Source organism: Antrostomus carolinensis, unplaced genomic scaffold, assembly GCF_000700745.2.
Source record: "Antrostomus carolinensis isolate BGI_N321 unplaced genomic scaffold, ASM70074v2 scaffold35494, whole genome shotgun sequence".
NCBI lineage: Eukaryota > Metazoa > Chordata > Aves > Caprimulgiformes > Caprimulgidae > Antrostomus > Antrostomus carolinensis.
The window spans coordinates 19,541-25,976 of NW_010310683.1; positions in this window are offsets into that span (position 1 = coordinate 19,541).

A 6,436-nucleotide genomic window follows, 5' to 3' on the forward strand; every position below is an offset into this window, starting at 1 on the left:
CTTGTGGGGTGTGGCATTGGGCGGCTGCGGCCCCCCGCATCTCCCGCGGTGCTGCCGGGGAGGCATCAGGGCCATTGTCACGGCACGTGGTGCAGCCATGCCTGTTACAGGTTCATGGAGCCTGATGTTCCCACTGGATTTTCCTACATGAGAGCAGGGAGGTGGCTTAGCTCCAGGGATGGGCAGACTTGGCAGCAGTGGCCAAGGCGGCTCTGCGGTTGCAGTGCAGGTCAGGCCAGCCCGCAGGAGGGGACAAGGGCTTTACGGGCCATGCATGAGCCCAGCTGGGCTGTGCCTGGTGGTCTGCTCACCCAAGCTGTGGGTTGGGTGGTGGAGGGGATGGGGGCTCCATGGGTACATGCAATGGGAGGATGCTGAGCCAGCATTTGGGGGACACCAGAAGCCAGCAGTGAGAAGGGAATGGCTGAGCCAGGTCTAGGGGGAGCCCTGATCTTCCCCGGCTGCAGGACCATGGGACCTGCCTAATGCCTTTGCCTTTGCTTTGCTGGATGAATCTGGCCCATTTCTGGGCAGCAGGTTTACCAATTTTTCAGCCCATTTCACATGGACAAATGGGCTCTTTTCTCCCCTGCAATGGGTAGCTCGGGCAGAACAGCTCCTTGCCAGGCTTTAGCAACAGTGTGTTTCTCTTCTTGGCCATTGCAAATAAACTTCCCTGGCCTCAGGGGATCCCTGCTTGGCTCCCAGCAAGGGATCTTGGCGCAGCAGGGTTTCTCATGCCTAACAGGACATTGAGATTCATTTGTTCAGGAAAAGGGCCCTGTAAATACTGCTCAAAGCTCCTTTTATTAACATTATAGCTGTTCCCAGGGTGCTTGTTTCTGCACGTTCAGGGTGCAGCTTTGGCCTTGCTGGACTGTGCCAGGGAAGCACAGCTAAGGGCCCGGGCAGGGGCTTGTGCATGACTCTGTCCAGCTCCTCTCTGCTCTCATGCCAACTCACAGCTGAGCCAGGTACTGGCTTCTTTTAGCACAGGCTGGTCTTGTTTTGGGGCTCGTTCTGGGCTGGGGAGAAGCCGGGCAGGGAAGACAATAACGACTTCAGCCATCTGGTATGCGGAGCACTCCCCTGCAACATCCCCTGCCAAAGCTTCCTCCCCAAATTCCACTCCCAGCAGTGATCACATTTTTCTGACAAGGCACCTGAGAGCTTACCTCTGCCCAGCTCTCCCCGTTGCCTCAGCTATTCAGGAGATATTTAACAAGATTTCCACTTACTGGTTAAAATGAACACCTCAAAGCAGGCGAGGAAGGAGAGCTCGCAGCTGATAATCACACAACCCCCCAAAGCCTACTTGCATTCACTGAAATGCATTTTTACAAAGCAGATAAATAATCAGTTAGGAAAGTGTTTCTCAATAATTCAAGCACAGAGATGAGCAGTTTCCTTTGCACACATGAATTTTCAGCCAGGCCCCTGGGCTGTGAGGTTTGGACAATAGATGGGGCTAACTGCCCTGGCACCGCATACCTGGCTGAGCACTGCCAAGTCCAGGGGACTTGGGGCAGGTTTGCAGTGGTGCCCCCAGAGAGCCCGGTGGGGTTTCTCCTGGGTGTCTGGGACAGCCAGCACAGTGCCTGACCTTGGCAGCACTGTCAGCAGAGATGTTCCTGCAATTCCCAGCTGCTCAGCCCAGCCAGGCCCTTGTCCCCACTGGTGTGTGGGCTGTAGGGTGGAAGGGAGCCACAACCTCAGCCTTCTCAAAACAGAATGGGAGAGAAAAACTTTGGGGTTTGTTTGGGGCTTTGTGGCATTGGTGCAATGTGGTGGAGGTAATCTCAGCTCGACTACCTTGGGCTCCCTGGTCTACATCACTCTTCCAGCCTTTTTAAAGGAATGCTTGCCCCCCAGACCCTATTTTTTATCACTTTTGGTTGCTGAGGGGCAGAAATGGCATCATCCTCTCTGGTCAGCACTCCCCATCACTGGAAGTGATCCTGTACTTGCTGCTCTTGATTTGGGGTAACAGTGTCTGGAGAAGCCACACAAATCAGAACAGTGTGTTTGCTCTGGGTCTGATGGGAAAGGGGAGGGGGCATGCAGGGCTCCATAACCCTGAGCAGTTTAGCAGAGGCTATGTCGGGGCAAGCAGCTCCGTGCTGGGGCATGGTGTAGGCAGCAAGGGGCATAGGATGCTGGGGCTCCTGCTGCTTGGGTTTTGGGGTGACCCCAGCTCTGCCCACAGCAGCAGGCTGGGATTTAGGACTCGTCACATGGGGGTTTTCTTTCCCTCTCTCTGTCCTTCCCCTCCTTTCATCTCCCATTGCGAACAGGACAGTTCTCTCACTGCAGGCAGGGGTGTGGGTGCTGGTGCACCCAGCTCCTCCCAGCATGGTCCCATGCAGGCAGGGTGCAGGCAGGGCTCCCCTTGGCTCCGTAAACCGCAGCCCTTGTCTGCTGTGTTTGAAGGCACTGCCTGGTGACAGCCAGTGTCATCCACATGCACGTCTACCTTATCCCTGGGATGAGAGTCATGAGTCCATGAGTGAGAGAACAGCATCCTGTCCCACTTTTCTTTGCATTATGTAAATGCACAAGAATAATTTTTGGCCATAATGGTTTTTCCATTCACTGCCGTATCGATCTGGAGCCACTGGCTCTGGTAACCTCTGCCGCTGCCGTGCATTAGCTGACTCCACGCTTTTGCAGCAGATGGATGTGATGGCAGAGCAGTAGGGCAGACGGGTTGGGCATGGGCCTGCTGGATTTTGGAACTGTTTTCCCTGTGCAGGACCCTACTGGGTTGTCACTCAACTGCCAGTGAGACTGGGTCACTGTATTCTTGGGCCAGGCAACTGGTCTGTGCATGCCTTGTGGAGGGTCTGCACTCAAACTCAATAATTTGCTTCAAAACACCAGTGCGGTGCTAAGGGATAACTGTTTGCTTGTTTCTCCCATTGTTTACAAAATCTAATCACTTAGAAGCGAATACATTAATTGAAGGCTTTATGAATCTTACATTATTTATAAAATGAAATATCATTGTGGAATCTGAGTGATGCATATTTCGCCAAGAAACTGTAAATCTGATAAAAATGATTAGTAGATGTTTTTATTTTGGGCATTTCACAATATAAATCATCATGAAGCGCTGTTTGGGAAGTTGTGGAGAATGAGACATCTGTGACACTGTCAATAGGGCATTTCTTTGTGCTTAACAGAAGGCATTTATGGTTGCTGTAGGGCTAATAAAAGACTTATGATGTCTTCAATTATTCATTTTTATAACTGCTTGTTCTCCTGACCTGAACAGCCAAAACCACACTGTGACTGGTTTTAGCAGTAAATTGTTGGGGTTTTTTTTCCTGGAATCAAATGGCTTTGCCTCCGCTGCAGATTTTGCCACTCTTCTATAGGAAAGACAATGCCAGTTCACTCAGCTGAAAAAAAATCACAACATTTGACATGTTTCTCACTTTGGGAAGCACCTATTGGTCTGGCAGCTGGGAGGCGGCCAGCTGAGCCAGCAGCCTTGGTTTGCACTTGGGCAGCAGCACCTTCCCTCCTGCCTGCCAGGAGGTAGACATGGAGCTGGAGAAGCCGATCTGGCAGCAGAGAACAGACGCAGGGCCTCAACACGCTGTCACTGCAGACACGCCGAGGAGCTTTGGAGGAGTGGGTGCGATGTGTTCAAAGCGTTGTGATTGCTACGGTGGGCTGTGGCTAGCAGCCCCGGTTAGAGCTTCCTTCCGCATGCTTGTGACTTAGCCTGGGCAGAGGAAAAGCTTCCTTCTGCTGCAGACCTGGTGTTTTAAAAAACCTTTACAAATGCACATGCAAAACATGCAGTGGTTTGTGTCGGTGCCCCTGAGCTGGCACTCGGTCATGGCTCCAGGCCAGGGACCCTTAGCTCCGGGAGCCACGAGACCTTTAGTGCTGCTCATCTTGTCTTGAGACAGCCAAGTACCCGTGCCTGCATGGAAATCCTGTGGGATTGGGCCCCCAGACACCAAAACCACAGGCAAAGCAGATGTCCTGAGCCCTCCTGCTATCACAGCCTCCTGCCATGCCCCTGGGAGCCTCGGGGTGCCCTGGTGTGCCGGGCTGAGATCCTGCCACCTCGGCATCGTGAGTATCCTCCAGCAAAAGCCATGGAGGTAGACAGGCAGGTGAGAGTGAAAGCGCTTCTATATTAAACCACATTTTTTGGTGCTCCTTTATAGGTTTTTAACGGGATTCGTATGTCCCTGCCTGGCCCATTGCCCACAACCAGGCACTCCCCTTCCTCCTGCTCCTCACTGCAGTGTTTTCTGTGGATTAGGTTCAACTGGATAAATTCATCTCCTTTTGTATTTATAGTCCCCACGAGGGTGGTGTCCTTAACAGAAACTATGCCTTCTCGTTGATTTGGCAAAGGAAGTACCAGCTCCCCACTGTGTCTCTTCTCAGATGACACAGAGGTTCTCTGAATCGCAAAGAGAGAAAACAAAAAAGGATCTAAGCTGTTTCTTCTTTTTTCCAGACAGCTACACATATCCACCTCACTGAAAATTCCCCCCAGTACTTTTGGGTTTGACTTTTCATGTGCTTGCATCCTTGAGGATCTGCCTGTGAAGCAGACTGGCTCACTAGTGGAGATGGGGACATCACAGTGAGTCTCTTTGACAGGAGAAGAGGGGTGAGAAAGGGGCTTTTTTTCCCCACAGCCAAAGAGGAAAGATTAAGGAAATTAAAAGAATCAAAATGAGGTAAGATATAGGCATTTGCCATGAGAAACACCCCAGTACCTGCCATGGACTGCAATGGGCCCGTACTGACCTTACAAGTGGTCCAGCTAAAAAGCGTAATTCATATCATGGCAAAAGCCATTCGTGTGCCGGATCAAGACTGCTGGCTTGAGGCAGGAATGAATACTTGTGGCGTTGCCTCATTTTCCCAAGGCAGGCAGAGCGTCCTTGTCTGCCTACCCTGGGCTCTTTCCCAGCCCACCAGCTCTCTTGGCAGGGAAACCCTCGAGCAAATCTCCCACCAGTGGTTTCAGAGGGGACCGCTGGTAGCACATGGGCACTGGGACATCACCCACACCACGTGGCTGTGCAGCACTAACCCGCACGGGCACCAGCACAGGCAGGTGACGCTGGTGCTGTCACCATCCCTGCTGGGTTTCTGCTGGTGTGCCCAGCAGCATGGGGCAGAATCTATCTCCTGAGCCCCCCAGCTTGTTTGTTTGTTTGTTGTCTCTTGGCTTGCTCTCTGCAAATATTTCCATCTGTCTGAACCACAAATAATTGCATACAGCTTTGCCATTTGGGGTTGTGATGAGCCTGCAGATGCCAGCGTGTGTTTGCCGGGGATAATCTGGGAGCTTTTGTGCTCAGCAGCTTTGTCCTCTCTCACTCCCTCGCTTTTGTTCTGGGCTTTGCTTGTCTCCCACCTTCTCTTTGGTGTGCAGCACCTTTTCTGATACCTCTGAAAATAATTGACTTTGTGTCTTGGTCGCTTTAAAAATTTGTTTCTGAAAGGCAGGAAAGCAGCATCTCTGCATGTATTCCTCAGTGACTGCTGCTCATGCAGCATGTCTCCTTATGATTCAATTAAAAATGTGATGACATTTCCCCAGCAGACCCTGCCACCACCCTGGCAAAGCATTTTCTACCTTGATAGCATTTTCCGGCTGGGAAAGCATTATAACAGCCTTGCCCTTCGGGACAGTGTGCTCAGGCTGCATTGTAATGACTCCAAAATGCAGAGTGTTTCTGATGCTCTGAAATGGAGAGGAAGACTAGCCCCAAGGCCATGGCTCCAGCTAAGCATTTCTCTAAGACTGAGATTACCTGCTTTTTGAAGTGGAATAAATACAATTAAACTAACCACAGTGGCTCTCTTCTTCTCCCTTCCCTCAGCAGACCCCTGCCCCTCACATGAGACACACGCACGGGTCCCTCGGGCTGTGCAGGTCCGTGGGCCCTGGCTCTCCTGCTTCCCATAGCAGCTCTGTCATCTGCAGGCGGGTTTTGTTTTCCAAGAAGGTTGTTAAAATGCTGCTGCTGAGTTATAAACTAGAAGCAGTCTATGGTAAACCTGATGAAGTTTTGGTTATGTGCTTTTATTGCTTATTGCCACTTCAGTATATCACTTCTACGAACCTTAAGGCTGTTGGTGTCCATTGTAGCCACCTGTGAATTGGTTGGGCACAGGATATGGTCCAAATGACTGTTTCCTAAAGAAATGCTTTCCAAAGAGCACAGAGACCTCACCTGGGGTGAGGCTGGTTGGTTTTACCCCTGGAGGAAGTCAGCTGATGCCTCCAGCATGGAAAATGATTTGGCACTTGGCCCATCTCTTATTCTAAGTATGCGGAACGTGTCTGTTTTGCCTGTTTGTTTAGCTCTGAACATAGGTAAAGCATGTCATCCTTTTATTTGCCATAGAAAAGGAACCTACTCTGGCTCACTGGAGAGGTCCCATATGATTG